Below are 17,868 nucleotides of genomic sequence, written 5' to 3'. Positions count from 1 at the left end.
CATCTCATTTGCAATTTTTCACATATTTTCAAAAACCATATTATTCTCATGATATTGTTTCAAAGATTGTATAGAATGTATCTTTCCTGTACTAAAACAACTGATTTATCCGCATCGAGCTCCGTTATGAATAATGTGCACTACACAACAATAGTATTTTTTGTAGATAATGAAAGCGTGCAATCATAGCCACTACTAACGCATGCGCAGTACACTGCAGCTATCAGACAGTCTCCTCGCGACGAAGTTCTAGCAGTCATTCGATGTTGTCTCTTCATGTCGCCTTGTGTCTCCTAGCGACCATCGCGCCGCGTCTGATTCTGTGTGCATTGCATCATAAGAAATCAATGGGAGACAAGTACCATGAGACAAAATGTCGCGTCGCGTCGCGCCGCGCCACATCTGATTCTGTGTGCACCCGGCCTAAAGCAGCAAGACTTAATAAAACAATACACATCTTTTTTTTTTTTTTTCTTTTTGTAATTAACAGGAACATGTATGGTACATAAGTGTCAGCCTTAAAAGGCTTTTACTTTAACAGAGATGGTTAACAAACAGGAACATTTATATTTTTAATTGAGGTGACCGATCTTGACAGTAGTTGTTATTTTATACTCTTGTTGCCAGGGCTCTTATCAGAGGATTGGGGTGGTACAGCAAGTCCTTATGAAAGTTTTCTGTAAATTTCTGTATAATGTCGTAGAATGATTCTATTTCAAGCATGTCTTGTAGTTGTTTATTGGTGGTTCTATAGTCTGCACCAGTGATAGTTAGGGATACTTTTCTCTGTATAGCATGAGGACGTCTGATAACACTGGTAAACAAATTTTAATCAACTTTCTGCTTATGTTGATTTTTTAGTGGTTTATTAATAACTCTGACCCGCTGATCACGAATATCACATCAGTTTTTTCATAGTGTCAACGGTTTGGATGATATAAGCAATTTATATTTGATTAAAGCAGTAAATTAGTTAATTTGTAACATATAAAAATTCCAATAAATGTTTTGCTTATGTTGATTTTTTAGGGTTATACCAATAACTCTGACCCGCTGATCACGAATATCACATCAGTTTTTCTGTAGTTTCAACAGTTTGGATGATGTAAGCAATTTAAATTTGATTAACACAGTAAATGATATTTATTTGTAACATTGTATGAAAACAGTTTCAAACCTAGGACAGTCATTAGCACTACTTCAATAAACCATGCGTGACATGTAAATACACAAATACAATACAGGAATGCAAAATAGTTAACTCCTATGACCTAGAATGACTTAGAAAATATACAGGGTGGACCGCTCAAATGTACCTAATTTCAATTGTATGTGACTGGTAAACGGTTGAAGATAGAAACCTACAGTAACGTTTATATGAAAGGAAAACTCAACAAGTTTCGATATGCACATCACCATATCTCTACGTGAGCTCCAGCTGTCACTGTGACGATATCGAGCGATGAACTATTTCTTGCCAAGCACGTTGGAGCATGTCTTCTGGAATGCTCTAATAGCCTTTATGATGCGCTCCCGAAGATCACGAAGGTCTCTGACTGGGGTGGCGTACACTTTATCTTTGACGTAGCTCCAGAGAAAGAAATCGAGCAGTGTTAAATCCGGAGATCTTGGGGGCCAAGCGATTGGTCCTCTAAAGTCAGGATCAGCGCCGAGATGGTCTAGCATCGTGCGATTGGTCCTCTAAAGTCAGGATCAGTGCCGAGATGGTCTAGCATCGTATTGGCGAATTCTACTCGTTTGGGTTTCTCATCCGGCTCCAGATGTTGCATTAACTGCCTTGTCAAGGTCACCTACGGCCACACCTTGTATGCCTCACAGAACTTTGTTCCAGGCGCAATGGTGTATTTAACTTGCTTTGGTCCAATGTAATATCCACATACATAGCAGAAAGTGTAATTTGCACTTCCGCCCTGTAGACATGGTGTAAAGAACTACTAAACACAAAGATACATACGACTGCAAAGATAACGAACCTACTATCGTGACTGAGCGTCACCAGCAGATATTTATACGCCAGAGCCATGTTGCCACCTAGCGGATATCAACATAAATACTTCCATGTACATATTGCTAAACCAGTATTCTGAGAAATAAAATATCCCGATATAATCCAAAATATTGACACTACGACAAAACCATTAACGGATTCATGTTCAGCGTGTCGAAATCTGTAAGTAATGATCAAAAAACAATGATAAGCAAAATCTTGTTTACCAGTGTAATTTGGAATTTTGCATTGCTCCAGATTTCGCAGTCATAGGTCATTTGAGATCTAATAACAGAAGTGTAAAGGATTTTTTTCAAGGGCAGTCTGATGTAAGGTGACTTCAGCAATGGATATAGATGAATGAATCTGGCTAATGCTTTGTTACGAGCTGCTTCAACATGGTGATGAAATCGAAGTTGTTTATCAAGTGTGATGCCGAAGTATTTTACAGATTGTTTATAGTAGATATCTTCGGAGAAGAGATTGAGATGATCTGGTATTTTTGGCTTTCTTCTGGTAAAAATGATGGCTTGAGTTTTACTTATATTGACTTTTATTCTCCAGTTACTTAGCCACATTTCCAATATTTTGAGTTGTTTTTGCATAGTATGTTGTGCGATGTTGATTGAAATGTCACTGGTGAAGTAGGTGGTGTCATCTGCGTATAATCCCATATTGCATTCTGCAATCAATGGAATATCATGTACATAAACTGAATATAAATGCGGTGATAAGACGGAACCCTGTGGAACTCCGGCTTTGATATTCTTGATTATTGATAATGTGCCATCCATTTTGACTTGAAAAGTTCTATCTGTTAAGAAACTATGTATTAGATGAATAAGGCTATCATCTATTGACAGTTTAATTAATTTGAATAAAAGACCCGAGTGCCAAACTGTGTCAAAAGCATATGCTATATTCAGAAATGTAGCTATTGTATGTTGGCCGGCTTGAAAGTTAATTATGATATGGGTTGTGATTCTTTTAAGTTGATGAATTGTTGAATGATGTTTCTCGAAACCGAACTGTTCGTGATGTACTTTTGATGGAATTTGAAGAATTGGTAGAAGTCTTCTTGCAATAATTTTCTCTAGAATTTTTCCTTGAATGTTCAGTAGACTAATCGGTCTTCTATTATTTGGAATCATTGGATCTTTTCTTGGTTTGGGAAAAGTGACTATGTGAGCATGTTTCCAGGCTTTAGGAAAATACTGCAATTTTAGACAAGTGTTGTATATTTTTGTAAGATATGTAGTAGCATTTTTTGGAATATACACAAGCATTTCTGTTGTCACTTTATCAGGTCCTGCAGATTTCTTACGTTTGAGTTCCGCAATTATAGATTTTAACTCTGATGGTGATGTAGGAGTAATAGTATTCCTTGATGAAAGGCTGAGATATTGTTGAACTTGACATTCTATATTGTCAATAAATGTCTGATTGATTGGAAAGGTATTCGGTCTAAATCTGTTTTCTAAGGAATGAGCAATAATGTTTACTTTATCTATTGGGGAATAATGTACTCTTCCTGCCTCATCTTTTATTGTTGTGTTTGATGTCTTTGTTGTTTTTCCTAACAATCTTTTGTGTAAGGTCCACATCTTATCTGGGTTTTCAGATATTTCCTTTACTACTGATTCAAATTGAGAAATTTTATGAAGTTTAGTTTTATTTTGGACGGCTTTGTTCAGTCTATTGTAGCATCTTTTTGACTGCGGATCACCAGTATCTTGCCATTTTTTTCGTGCTCTGTGCTTTGCTTTTATGAGGAATATGAGTTCTGTATTGTCAGTTGTGTCACTGATATCTCCTTTGGAAAAGTGGGAAGCTTTGCTGTAAGAATCTACCAAGGTATCTGAGAAAATTTTTATCCCTCCCTCAATATCTTGTGTAGTGTTTAATATCGGATTACCTGGAACAACTTCACTTAGATCATTTTTGTATTGTGACCAATCTGTACAAGGTTTTCTGTAAGTTTTAAAAGTTCGTATAACAGCAGAAGAGATGAAATGGACAAGAGTCGGAAGATGGTCAGAGTCAAGGGCATTTATTGTTTGAACATTGCCTGGAATTACCGATGTTTTTAGGAGGAATATGTCAAGGACGTCTGGAGTTTGTTCTTTATTGTAAGGATAATGAGTAGATAATTTTCTTGATCGGCATGTTTTTGTAAAACTCTTTTGGATTAATTACTTTGGAGTTCCATATTCTGTGTTTTGCATTTAAATCTCCCCCTATGATACATTTTGTGTGTGTGTTTGTGATGATGGACATTTCATTTGGTGTGAGAATTTTATTGGGAGGGAAGTACATATCTGCTACCATCACTTCTTCATTGTTGTGCAATAGGATCTTTATTGCTGTAATTTCTGCTGATGTGAGGCCGTGAATTTGGACTGGAGTGTACGTTATATTACTCTTGATGATAACAGCTGTCCCACCACCTCTTCCATAGGGCCTGTCTGTGCGAATTATTTCGTAATTTCTAATGCTCAGTCTATCTGTCGATTGTAAATGAGATTCACTAATAAGAGTGATGTCGATATTATTTTGCACAAGGAAATACTGGAATTCGAAGATTTGTCTTTTTAAACCATTGGCTTTAAAAGCAATGAGCCAAAGTTCCCTGAGATTTGTCTGTTTATGGTGCTGCATGGATAGGAGTTAAAATTTCAGTTACAGCCTCAAATAATATGAACATTTTAGAAAATGTATCGGGAGCTTGTTTGAGTTTTTGCGTGACGAGTTTTAATTGGGCTACAATTTTGTTTAGTCCTAAACCTTTAATAAATGTATATAACTCTTTGATATCTTCCATGATTTCAATTTTTGGGGTCGCTTGATTGTTGGGTACATTAGACGTCCATTCTGGTGGAGGCTGAACTGATGGAAGTCGTAGGAAGTCTTTTTCATAGAATTTAAAGAGAGCTTCTCTGTTTTGCAACCTTTGTTGTTTGTTCATTTTCCTTTGTTGAAGGGCGTTTTTTTTTTTGTTGAATGGCTACTTCACATTGCCTGAAATTAGGTGTATGGGGCTGACCACAATTTGCACATTTGGGTTCGACTGAATGTCCTTTTATTGGACATTCTGCTATTCTGTGGTTTTGGCTACATTTAACACATTTGGATGGCAGATGGCATCCTGCAGAAGTGTGTCCATATTGTTGACAATTAAAACACTGGTATATTTTAGATTCTGGATTATATGATTCAATTAAAACTGGTTGATACTGAATAGCCTTAAAGTCGTATATACTCCTGCCATAATCATTGTTGGTTAGAGATACAACCCAGACTGGAATAGGACATTTAATAAATGTTCCATTTTCTTGCTTAGAAATTGTCAACTGTCTGACATTTATAACAGGGAAATCAAGGACTTCCAGTTCTTCCTGAAGTTGTTGGGCTGTAACATGAGTTGGGAGCCTTTTGATAACAATTTGAAGTGGCTTTTGAAATTTTGGTGTAAATGTGAAATAACCTATATGCTTTTCGCGAAAAATATTTTGCAATTTATCAAAAGCTTCTTGCGAAGTAACATGGTATTTGGTTCCCTGTTTCTGATGGTAAATTATTTTCAGGGTGTGTCCTAATTCCTTTTCAAGTTGCCTATGATATTCAAAGTAGTTATTATGGGATGGGAGAATTGGAACTATAATAGGGAGAAATCTTTTCGTATTCTGTTTGTCATTGCTTTGAGAGTAATCTTCGTTCATGGTACTTGGTTCATTTGTTTGCATTTCTTCGTCTACAGTTTGGTTAAGTGGATCATAATAGTTATGTGTACGGACGGCAGCTACAATGTGACTTTCTGTGGTAGAAATGGAATTAGTTGGAGGATTGTGGTTCTCAGATGAGTTCTCGTTACCTGGTATTATGACCGAATATGTTGCAGTGAAGATTTGGTTTGAAGGTGTCCTCATAGTTGCGTCTGTAATTGTGATGCGTTTATATTTCTGAAGGTGTTTTCGTCAGTTGGAAGCATTCTTTTCACTTTATCTTTTTTACTATTTACTTTTGCAAGGGGGATAACTTCCTGCCCTCCAGTCGTGAGATAAGTTTTTGGTTTTTGACTTCTTAATAAGACAAGATGAGAAGTATCGTCTTCTACACCATGAAGCTGATTTGAATTCACATCTGAATTTGAGTCCCCTTGCGGGGAACCTTGATCTGTGTTGCGTGATTTGAAAGACAGTATGGTATGTGAAAGAAAAAGAAAAGGCGTAATTATATTAAACTACTGGATAATACCAATCTCAATGTTTGGATACTAGTCTGTCCTTTAAAATAAAACTGTATTCACTATTTACACAAAGTTTCTCTTCTTAATTCATTCATTCATTCATTCATTCATTCATTCATTCATTCATTCATTCATTCATTCATTCATTCATTCATTCATTCATTCATTCATTCATTCATTCATTCATTCATTTATTTTATTCCATAGATCTTACATGAGCAATGAAGCTTTAAGATGTGGAACATGTCAACATTTTACAATATTACAATTACAATTTTTACAAATTTTTATAGTTTTACAATTTAGTAATTTTCTACAATTTTTACAATTTTGTACAATTTTTTTACATTTTTTTTTTTTACATTTACATTTTGGCGAGATGTAGTGAGATGAGATGAGGTCCGAGGATTCGCCAAAATATTACCCGGCATTTGCCTAATATCACACAACAAATAAAAACACAATATCTCGCTTATTAACACATACAATGCTAAACACACTTAATTAATAAGATAAATTAGTTTTTTAAATTCAGATTACGTGGTTTCAGTCAATACGCAAACAGCTGTAATACAACTATCCACACATCTCTATTTTTCGGCTTTAGTGTTGCCGCCATCTAGTGTCAAAAGATTCTATTAATACGAAAACTGTAACACCACTGCCACCTGGCGAATGAAATTCTAACTATTTACTCAAGTGGAAGCTTTTGATAGGTGAGGCTCTAGATGCAAGTTGTGCGACAGTTGCCTAAGCAACAAACAAACAAAACTGGCATATGAAGAGTCAGACCTGGAGTCCATTCACAACATGTTTGAAGATAACAGTGATGCTGACAAAGATTATCAACCCAATTATGGTGATCTGACTTCATCAGGTAAGTTATTTTTGTAATAAGTATATTTTAATGGATGATTTCTTATTTTTAATTGTATTTTTTGCAAAGTTTATATAATGTGACGCTTAGGCAAGTTTGTCTCTTACATTTTTTCAAAACTCATAAGAAATGCAGAGGGTTAGGCACTATTTTTGGTGGATATTTTCGTTTATATTTTCAATTAATATTTTATAATGTAAGCAAGTTTAGCTCTATTTGCATGCGTATGAAACATAATTAAAGGTAGTAACTTATTTTACGAAATCAAATCTATTAAAATCCCTTGATGAGGTTGGTTAGGCAAGCTTAGTGCTAAGTACGAATAATTGTTGTTGTTTGGCTAAAATTTACAGCTTATGTCACCACATGTACCATTTTATTTTGTCATTTTTGATGACTATGGAGTTCGGAATGGCATGCCTTCTGAATCATATCAACAATTTTCTCCCACAGACAACCAAAGTTCTTACAATCTATATTGACAGCTGTGGAGGGCAGAATCGTAATATTAAAACAGCTCTCTTCTTATCTTATGCATTGCAAAACCATCGAACCCTTGAAGTGCCCAATCAAAAATTTTTCATTCCTGGCCACAGTTTTGATATCTGTGACATAGACTTTGGAGTCATCGAGAGGTCTAAACTCTATCACGAAGAAGTATATGTTCCTGAAAAGTGGGAAAGAGTAATAGCTGATGCGAAGAAAAGAAATCCAAAATTTCAGGTCCATCGTATGACTAGCGAACTATTCTATAGTTGAGATACTTTAGAAAATGAAATAACAAACAGAAAGATATCAGAAAATAAACAAAAAGTGGAATGGCTCAAGATTCGATGGTTACAGTTTCAGAAAGATGAACCCAAGAAACTTTTCTACAAAACATACAGTGTGTCTGACTGCATAGATTTTGATGTGGTCGATATAGCACGGAAAGGGATCTGAGGGCGCCCATCGCGAAACTTTTCTCAGAAATTGAACCTCCTGTATCCCAGAGGTCGGCCAATCACGAAAGAGAAGAAGAAAGATTTAATGTCACTACTCAAATATATCCCTCCAATTTACCACAATTAATACCGAAATCTGAAAGTAGAAGGAGAAGGTTTCAACAATCCAGACATGGAAGCAACTGACGGGGATAATGAATAAAGAGTTCCATATTTTTCTTTGTGTTCCAAAGATTTATAGTTCGTAACTTTGTTAATTAGTCCAATAAATCGGTCATCATACCACTGACCTGCAATGATTTTAATGTCTTATACTTTTGAACTTAACTTTCATATCTCACTTATTTGGGTTTCAAATTTTTTTACGAGGGCCAAACTTGCCTAACATTGCCTATGGGTCATTCCATGGTTGCGTGTGTGACATTTTAACAGCAGATTCACTTACAAAAGACACTGTAGATTAAATGTTTTAAGAGCTAACATTTTTATTTTTATATATTATATTAACCATCACAGTTATGAAGTTTTGAGTTGGTTAAGAAGAATGCACTTAACAAAAATAAAATGTCAATCTTTGTTGCGTGTGTGACAAAATGATACAACTCCTGCTCACGCAAGTGAAGATTTTATTACAATTCTATTCTCTTGGATTATGAATATGATTGTAACTTGTTGGTGACATAAATAAAATGTATACTTTTGAGATGATATAATAGAAGTTGCTGAGGAACATTAACATTCAACATAAATTCTAATTTGAAAATGTTGCGTGTGTGACACTTGAAGACATGTTAAGTTTACATATTTTTATCAGCAGGAATGTGACATAGATATTTTTTATTTACGAACTAACCCAAATAATACCACTGCTATTGAAATTAATTAAAAAAACACATACAAATTTCAAAAATTTTTACAAACATTCATGTAGGCTAAAACGCAAGCATAGTCAGCTAAAGGTATATTGACTCCTGTTATTAAGCAAATTAGGAGGTTTCACTTTCTTCAGGATCACTGACAAGTCCTCCCAAAATTGTTCTCATTTACTTGCAACACCCAACACTTCCTCATACTCCATCACAATAGCAAAGAAGACGTCTTGTTTCCTGTTAGACTTTCCTGTTGCAGTTAAAGATACAAGTACCGTACAAAGTCCCCTGGCTCAAGTTTGGTATTGTCCTTGTTGTTGCATGAAGATCTAGACTTCTCTTCTTCTTCTTCTTCTTCTTCTTCTTCTTCTTCTTCTTCTTCTTCTTCAAGATGTAATAATTGGACTGTTGTTAATTCTTCTTGTTGAGAACTTACAGAAACCTTCACCAAATTTTCATTAATAGGAGACACAAAGCAAACTTTATGCAGGCTTGGAATTGGCTGTACATTTTTCCAACGATTATCCAGGAATTATGATAATGAATTCACATCTTCTGCAGATGTAAATAGTGTTGTTACACCTTTTACACTCTCTTTGGGTACATTCATAGAATTCGTAAGGCGAATTTATAATTACTTGGCGTGATTTCAGCATTTTCTAAACAGTTCTTTTCAAAGTTCTCCCAACATCATCAACTGCTCCTTTGCCATGGGAAGTGACAAAAAATTCCAGTCTTCAGAAATATTGAAGTCAGACTGAAAATATGTGAGGTTCAACATTGCGATGCAATTCTTGAACTGTGCAGCACAGCCATCAGAGAATATCTTCACATGTTGAATATTCGGAACTTGTTTCAGTTTCAAGTCTTAGAGAAGGGTTTTAAGGAATATTTGCTGTGTGACAAGTCATCACTTATAATGACATAATTATAGTTCTTCCCGCATTTCAACCAAACAGCAGCAGTGAAAATGGTGGTTTGTCACTGACTCCAGTCAGCACTTTGAATTTCATCTTAGCTCAAAGATATGTAGTTTTTTGCAAAATCAATTTGGATGACTGCATCATGAATTAGACATTTTTTCTTCACCTCTTCAAAGTGTTTGGACTGTTTTCTTTTCACGTAACTATGGAGCTTGTATGCCGTTCAACTGGATTTGTATTTTCTTGACATATTCAGATACAGTCCCAGTTTCCAGGACAATTTGAGGATGTCCTTCCACGTCTCTACACTGAGGCCATTTCATTTCATTATTAACTGTTTCTTCATCACTAATGATATTTTGAACAGAATTGCAGGCCGACTTGCATTTCTCACATGTATCTGACATGCATTCAAAGCTTTCAATGTCACATACAAGGATGGCTAATAAATCTTGTTTACTACGTGGAAATACACCAGTTTCTTTCCTACACTTTCCACCAAAAACTGCATGTTCCCATGGTAATGATATACATGTGTTATGGGTCATAGAGGAAACGGGAAATACAAATGGTTGGTGAAGCTCGAAAAACTTGAATTTCTTTATCACACAATGAGGATATTCCTTCACAAACTCTTCATAGGCTTCAGCAGTGGTCGTCATCATCATAGTACGTTTCTGTACCACTTCTTTCTTGTCGGTTTGAACATTCTTTATGGTGACTTTGTCTTTTTTACCTAGCTCAGTCCTGCTTATGTCACCATGAAGATAGAACTGCACCATGTTATCTTTTGTTTCATCATTCAATCTTTTACGGTACTTCTTTTTTTAATATTTGTAGTAGATTTAGTCTTTTTGCAAATTCTGGCAATTCCTCAAATATAAATTTCGATACCACTGTTTTCCTTTTCCTTAGGCTGTTTGGTAAACCTCTATTCACTTGAAAAAACTGCTTTCCCTAGTGATCTGTTACTCCTATATGAACCCCTTGTTGGAGATGCATTATTTATCTCAGGTACCCACTTTAGTTTTTCTCTGTGCCACCTCTGTCTTATTCTATCTTGTTTGCGCTTTAGCGTTAACTTTATTTCATCAGTTTGAAGAGCTTGTTTTTGTCTTTCCCTGTTTTTTCATGTTTTGTGTTGTGGGTGTGACGTTTGATAATATGAGGCTAATGTCACACATGCAACGCAATTTTGAGTGCAAAATAGTCATGCTACCAAAAAAGTTGTTATATGTTAAAATTTAGATCTTGTGGATAACCTTACTTTCTGAAAGTTTTACTTTGCTAAGTTAATTACTTTCTTATGGGGATAAATAAAATCATGTTTTGTGTTGCGGGTGTGACATATGATCGTAATATTTTGATTTAGTCCCATGTACTTGCAAAACTCATCTGATTTGCTTCAAAATTTCACAGTAGATTGTGGAACATCTACACAGCAAGTTTCTCACGCAACAAAAAATCAGAAGACAAGCAAAGATGATCAAAGCAGGCAACATATGAGGTGTATTTTTCCTTTTGTCAGCAGTACTATTAATACTAAAGTCAAATGTGCATAGACATTAAATAATTTAATATTTTCATGAAATTAACCGTTTATCTGGTATAAAGGTTCATCTACTCTAGAAATATGAATATTACAATTACTTTGAAATATTTTAATTTTTTTTGCATTCAGGGTCCTTTGACATGGAATGACTCCTATGCCACATGTTTGGGCTTGAAATATAATTTGTTTTAGAGCTAAACTTGCCTATCATTCGTTTTACAGTTAACACATTTCTGGGTTAATGATATTTTTCAACTTACTTTTTTACATGGACTAGATACATACGGTACTAGATTACGGTAAAAGGGAAATAATTTTCTTTTGACATGTGATTATTTAAAAAAATGACGTCCAAATTTAGAGTTGAATAACTCTTTTCAGTGTAATTGTGGTTTAGGCAAGTCTGGCACTGAGCCACTCAATTATTGTTAAATTTAATTTGTGTTAGGCGATTAGCATGAGTATTAAATGTTGTATACCTGTATATATTGTATTGTTATAAATTACAGAACAACTATTTTAATTACCTATTAACATATTTATTATGAGGCTTATAATTTATTGTGTCAGTTTCTCCAGGAATTTTTGAGACAAGCATAAATAACAAAAAGTATGAAGACTCACCTAGTTAATACTGCTTCATCCATGATTTTAAACATGTGAGTGCATTCGCATGCTCCGAATTAAGTGCCTGCATCACTAAACACGAAAAAACTTTTTTTCTGTCAAGCACTTCTCCACGATCGTTTAATTTAAATCCTAACATTTCACCAAGTTTACTTCTCAAATTCTCATATGACATAATGGAGTTTACACTTTTCACAAACCATAGAAAACTGATTTTTTTTTTCTTTATCAAACTAAACACACAACCTTCATATACCAACCCAGTACAGAAACTGCAACTGCAAAAGTACAGCTGTCGAAACAGAAGACTGGCCCCTGTTGTAATCGAATTACCAGATTTTAAAAAGAGAAGAAGGTAGTTATGCTCTCACTTGCACACAGTATAGACATGGCTATTTTGAAAAGTATGTATTTCATATGCTAGGGAGATGAGCTGACAACAAGGTGGAAGTTTTCTTGGAAAACCATAAAACTTAATAAGGGTTTCGCATTGTGTTTCAACTTTCAATAGAGGTAGACTAGGTCACTGTCCTCATATTTCCATCTCTTTCTGAAGTGTTTGTGCAAAGATTTTCCCTACGCTACCTGCTTTGCAATAAAAAAATAACAGTATTGTTGTGCTTTTTAAGTAAGCAATTTCCGAGAGAGGAATACTGATTAAATATTTTTGATCGATTAATCTTACAACAGAAATTTATCAATTAGTTTTAAGCCTATTAACCGACTGAACAATGAACAAATGCATTTGCTGACTGAATTCGGAACATGTGGATGGTACAGCAAAGGTAAACCAGTCATTTGGTTTGCTTCGTATGTGATCCATTGCTTGTCAGTACATCAAAGGAAATTGGTATTCGCTATGGATGGGATTTGTCACTTTTTCGTAGTTTGTTGTAGCAGCAGATCGCAGTGGTTAATATACCTAATTTCACAAACCAGTACTAGTATATCAAAACTGGAATGGATTGAAGATGATGTCATCAACAAAGGGCCATATTTACGCATGGACCAACATGAGCCATGGCACTGGATGGCAAATTTTTGGGATTAAGAGTACCATACTCAAGCTGTGAAAATTTGAGAAATTTTATACACATGTGCATTTATGACAAACATTTTACATTAATTTTTATATATCCGAACAATAGGTATTTTTATACTATATGCGAACAGGATGTAATTAATTAACTAATTAGTAAAAGGTAGTAAGGTTGTCTGATTATAATATACCAGTCAAGCTTTATTTCACATGTGCATCACATAATTAAAGCTTGTAAGTTACCGTACTTAATTTTACATGGCAGCTCATAACATCTCAAAGCAAAATAATACTTGTTCTATGCAAAAATTGGTAACTTATTGATTAAATACTTGAAATTTTATTATTATTATTATTATTATTATTATTATTATTATTATTATTATTATTATTATCAGTTGTAATGAACTAGTACACAAGTTACAGGTTTAAAATGACTGTCTGCAGTTGTTAAATTATGAAGTTTTAAGTTATTAGTATTATTAAGTTTGGATACGAAAAGAATTGAGGCTGAATATAGAAAACAGTGAAAACTTAAAATAATTAGAAAAGAAATAAAAAGTGCTTATGTAGTAAGACACACAAAACAGGGGCGTATTCTGCGGACTACCGGGGCTACCGGCGGTAGCCCAAGGAAATTACAAAAGAAAAAGTTTATAACATAACATAATGTAATAATTTTGTATTATTAGTTTTACCACAGTAATTAAAATTAAAGTAATTGTTAGATTTATATGCGCTCTCTGCTCTCGAAAAGAAACAAGTTGTCAGGGCGGCATCACTGGAGAAACCGCTTGCTACATGAGGTAGCCTGTGACCGTACCGTGCACGCTGTCCGGTCGCACAACTGCCCATCCCCCCCCGCTCTCTTCTGTTTCCAACATGCAGTGTAAGGCCGGGTGAGTTGTTGCTCTCGTGATCGGTTTCTTCGCAGGCGCGAAGCAACAGTATGCTTAGCACGCTAGCTCATGAATGTAATTGTGTTCTTGCAGTGCAGTATTTTAAATTTGTGATTTGTTCGAGTGTCTAAGAGTTATATTAATTGTGAATTATTAAGTTTTTAATTTCCCAATTAAGTGATATTGTGAAAAATATGGCAGAACAAGTTTCTGGAGAGGTTTGTGTTGAAAATGACTGTGTAATAGAAGGTTTATTCAAAGTGCCTTTTAACCGTCGTACATACAACGAGGAAGTTGAAATTGTGAAAATGGAAAGACCAACTCCTGAGTTAAATTTGTCCATGGACGTAAAAGAAAAACAGCGTGAGTACACACGCCATTTCACTTCAACATCATATGGTAAGTGGAATTGGTTGTGTGGTAGTTCTAAACTGTCTAAACTATTTTGCTGGCCATGTTTGTTATTTAGCTGCGAAACTAATGTGTGGTCAAAAGAGGGTTTTCTAATATCAACTCCCTTCGAACGGCAGTCCTAAAACTCGACAAATCAAAAGCTCATATTTGTAGTAGCATGAACTTTGCAAACTTTGGGAAGACAAGAATTGATTTACAGCTAGATAAGCAAAAAGCTCTACATATCAACCAACACAATGCTCCTGTGGAAAAAAAATCGGGAGATTTTACTGCATCTTATTAATGCAGTCTGCTTTCTAGGAAAACAAGAATTGGCTTTTCGGGATCATAATGAGAGTGTGGAATCAGGCAATAGAGGAAATTATATTGAATATTTAAGTTCCTTAAGTGAATTTGACCATTTACTGGCCAATCATCTTGAGAGTTCAACAGTATTTCGTGGTACTTCTCCCGCAATTCAGAATGACTTAATATTTGCTATAAGTGGGGTTATGATAAAGAACATAAAACCTTTTGTGGCCATTGTTGTTGATGAAATAAGTTACTGCTCTAATCAGAGTCAATTGTCCACTGTTTTAAGATACGTCGACAGTACTGCCAATGTTCAAGAACAGTTTATAGGATTCACAAATGTCAGTTCGGACAAAACTGCTGCTGCTTTGTTTCAGCATGTGGAAGGTGTTAAAGCAGAATACAATGTCGGCAATAAGTTAATTGCACAGACATACGATGGTGCTTCAGTTATGGCGGGAAATATTAATGGCTTGAAAACAAAAGTTCAAGAAAAGTATCCTCAAGCACTATTTGTCCATTGTTACAGCCATGTTCTCAATTTAGTTTTGCAACAAACTACTTCATCCATTCCAGAATGCCGCATTTTTTTTTTCAAAACACTGTCGGGTTTAGCTGCATTTTTCTCATCATCTCCTAAAAGATCAGAAAAACTCAAGAATTTATGAAAAAGAAACTCCCAAAAGTAGCACCAACTAGATGCAATTTTACATCTCGGCTTGTAAATACAGTAAAGTAATACAGAGAACAACTGACTGCTTTCTTTGAAAATATCATTTGTAATGACTCTGAAGAAAACTGGGTTGATGATGTAATTGTGCAGGCTCAAGGATATTTGTATTTTTTCACACAGTTTCAGAATATATTTCTTCTTGAAGTCTATGCTAGAGTGTTCGCACATACAGATGTGCTCTACAATATTCTTCAGACAAAAAGTCTAGACATAGCATACTGCTTGCAAGAGGTATCAAAGTTAAAAAATACTATATTCGAGTTCAGACTTAGTGGGTTTCCGTCCATATGGAGTAATATGGAAAATGAAAATTCTTCAGACAATACAATGGAACCACCATTAAAGCGAAGAAAAGGAGATGATGAATTGAAATACAGGCAGCTGTACTACAGCATACTAGATCGTATGCACATGGAAATTACTGACAGATTTTCTGATTATGGAAAGCTTCAGTTCACATATCTTCTAGATTCTCAAAAATTTTCTGCTTATAGAGAAAACTTCCCGAATGAGGCACTAAACAAATTATTTCAGTCCTATAACAGTCACTTTGATCAAGTACGTTTGAAAAATGAATTAAGTGTAATATATTCAGCAGAAGTCTTTGATTTTTCGAACAAACCTATCCATGAAATATTATCTGCCATATATGTAAACCAGCTGAACCAAGTTATTCCTGAAGTCCTTAAATTGGCAACATTAATTGTGACAATACCAGCTACGTCAGCATCAGTAGAAAGAACATTTTCTGCGTTGAAGAGAATAAAATCCTACTGTAGATCAACTTGTACACAAGAACGTTTATCCGGCTTGGCACTGATGTCCATTGAAAAGTCATTTCTACAGAAACTTCGCAAGCGGCCCAACTGTAATTTCAATGACGAAGTCATCAAAGTATTTTCGTCCCAATCAAGACGTCTGAAATTCATATATAAAGAGGTAAGGAATTTTATTATAGGGACTTTGAAATATATTTTGTGTAATAATAGGGTCAGTGGTAGCCCAGGTCCTTAAACCAGTATACGCCACTGACACAAAATTGAGTTGTTCAAAATGAAACTGAGGTATTCTTTCAAAAACTGATGTGAGTACATCATCACTGTTATGTGATACATCTTCTAAACTAACAATAAGTACGATAATGAAAGTGAAATGAATGGCAGTATTGATCAGCACCCATGTAATTAAAATAATGACTGATGAGTATGGAAATGAAATAAGTAATATTAGATCCAGCATTCTGAGCAATAAATGAAGTAACTAGAGACTATTTCACCAGTCAAGGAGTGAAACATAGGCCCCTCTAGAAGATTTCAGATCCAACAAAAAGCAGGGCGGTGATCACTGAATGTACTGTAATACATTACTGACATTTAAAGTTATATTCAATTTTATTTTTTTTGTATTATTTTCCCTTTTTTACTAATTAATTCCATTTGAATATTGATTATTCGATTCTCTGTCTTAATTTTGACTAATTTTCATAATTCGTTATTTATGTAGAGGGGGCAACATTTCTTTAGTTGCCTGAGGTGGCAAAAATTTTAAATACAGTCCCGCATGAACCTTATTGAATTATATCGGGACCAGGAAATTTTTGGAAAAATCATGGAACTCGGCTGTTTGGAAACTTCGAATAAATACATAAAACTTTTATACGAATCCTCTGTTGCCAGATATTGAAGTGTTAGTGCTAATCTTTCATGAACAGGTATTGCTTCTCACCAATCTATCTTTCTTGCAAAGTGTTAGCCTATTTTGCATAGTAACATTTCAAAGTCTGTTGCTGAAATTCGACAAGTTTTAAAACTATCCCACTGAATTTAACGTAAGTAATTAAACAAGTCAATGCTTCTATTCTATACCAATTGCGACTTTTGTATAGTGGAATCTGTCACAATCACCCTTTATTTTTCAACTTTATTTTTGTTAGACAGCCCATAATAACTGCTGCACTTACTATAATAAATCGTCTACTATTATTGTGAATAACCAGCAAACATGAATGTTCCCTGACCATTTGCTGATTATTTGTATCTTGCTCCAAACAGTGAAAGTTTGCTTCATCACTTGTTCATTGTTCGTTCCCTATGTGTGTACGCACCTTTATTGATGTCACTAAAGAGGTTCAGACCTGTCTTCTGACAGTTGATGAACAAACAAATGTAAAGTAAAATATTGATGTTTGCATTAAGGAACGCACTCGGGACAATTCTAAAGAGGCAGAAAGCTTCCATGAACAGTTCAATACTCGCAGTGCAGAATATGTGGAAGAAATCTTGTCACCTCACTTTGGTGGCATATTGCAGTTTGTGAAGGAAGGTGAAGTGCTGGTTGACAAGGGACAAGCAGATGAACTGAAAAATCATGAAAGTGAGTATCTTTGTTGCATATCATTTAATTTTGTTACTGACACTATAGATATTTGATACTTCCAACATGCTGT

At 34.9% G+C, this 17,868-nt stretch overlaps 1 pseudogene; it reads left to right on the top strand.

The window, feature by feature from the left end:
• LOC138713004 (vacuolar protein sorting-associated protein 52 homolog) overlaps positions 1 to 17,868 on the top strand; it is a 107,138-nt pseudogene that overhangs the window by 78,805 nt on the left and 10,465 nt on the right.

The sequence above is a fragment of the Periplaneta americana genome, chromosome 14 (genome assembly GCF_040183065.1).
Source record: "Periplaneta americana isolate PAMFEO1 chromosome 14, P.americana_PAMFEO1_priV1, whole genome shotgun sequence".
Lineage (NCBI taxonomy): Eukaryota > Metazoa > Arthropoda > Insecta > Blattodea > Blattidae > Periplaneta > Periplaneta americana.
The sequence above is the reverse complement of the archived record's forward strand: the minus strand, read 5'-3'. Positions and strand labels throughout refer to the sequence as shown.